Raw genomic sequence first — 546 nt, forward strand, 5'->3', positions numbered from 1 at the left:
GTGTGTGTGTTCATCTATGTAACATCTATTACACTATTATATAGCTAACAATATTATGAAACAGCTGTAAACGAATGGAGTAAACGTCTACTTTCTCACTCCACTTCTCTTATGTATTACACACACACACACACACACATATTTATGAAGATCTAGGCGCGTATCTGCTATTACGAAACTTTTCAAGTAACTAATTCGAATCAACTTATTAAAGACGAACCCCACAAAATGTAATGAAAGGTATTTACCTTCATTTGTCCCCCCACCCCGTGTGTGCGTGCGTGTGTGTGTGAGCGTGTGTGTATGTGTGAGCGTGTATTTGTGTATGTGTGTGTGTATAAACGGAGAAAGGAAAGAAAGGAAGGGGATTGCACTCACCAATCAAAATATTCATCCAGGACGTGTGCGTGTATGAATATATGCGTATGTATATGTGTGCGTATGTATGTGTGTGTGTGCATGTGTGCGTATGTATATATGTGTATGTGTGTATGTATATGTGTATGTGTGTATGTATGTATGTATGTATGAATGTATGTATAAGTG

Source organism: Octopus bimaculoides, chromosome 26 (assembly GCF_001194135.2).
Source record: "Octopus bimaculoides isolate UCB-OBI-ISO-001 chromosome 26, ASM119413v2, whole genome shotgun sequence".
In the NCBI taxonomy this organism is placed as follows: domain Eukaryota; kingdom Metazoa; phylum Mollusca; class Cephalopoda; order Octopoda; family Octopodidae; genus Octopus; species Octopus bimaculoides.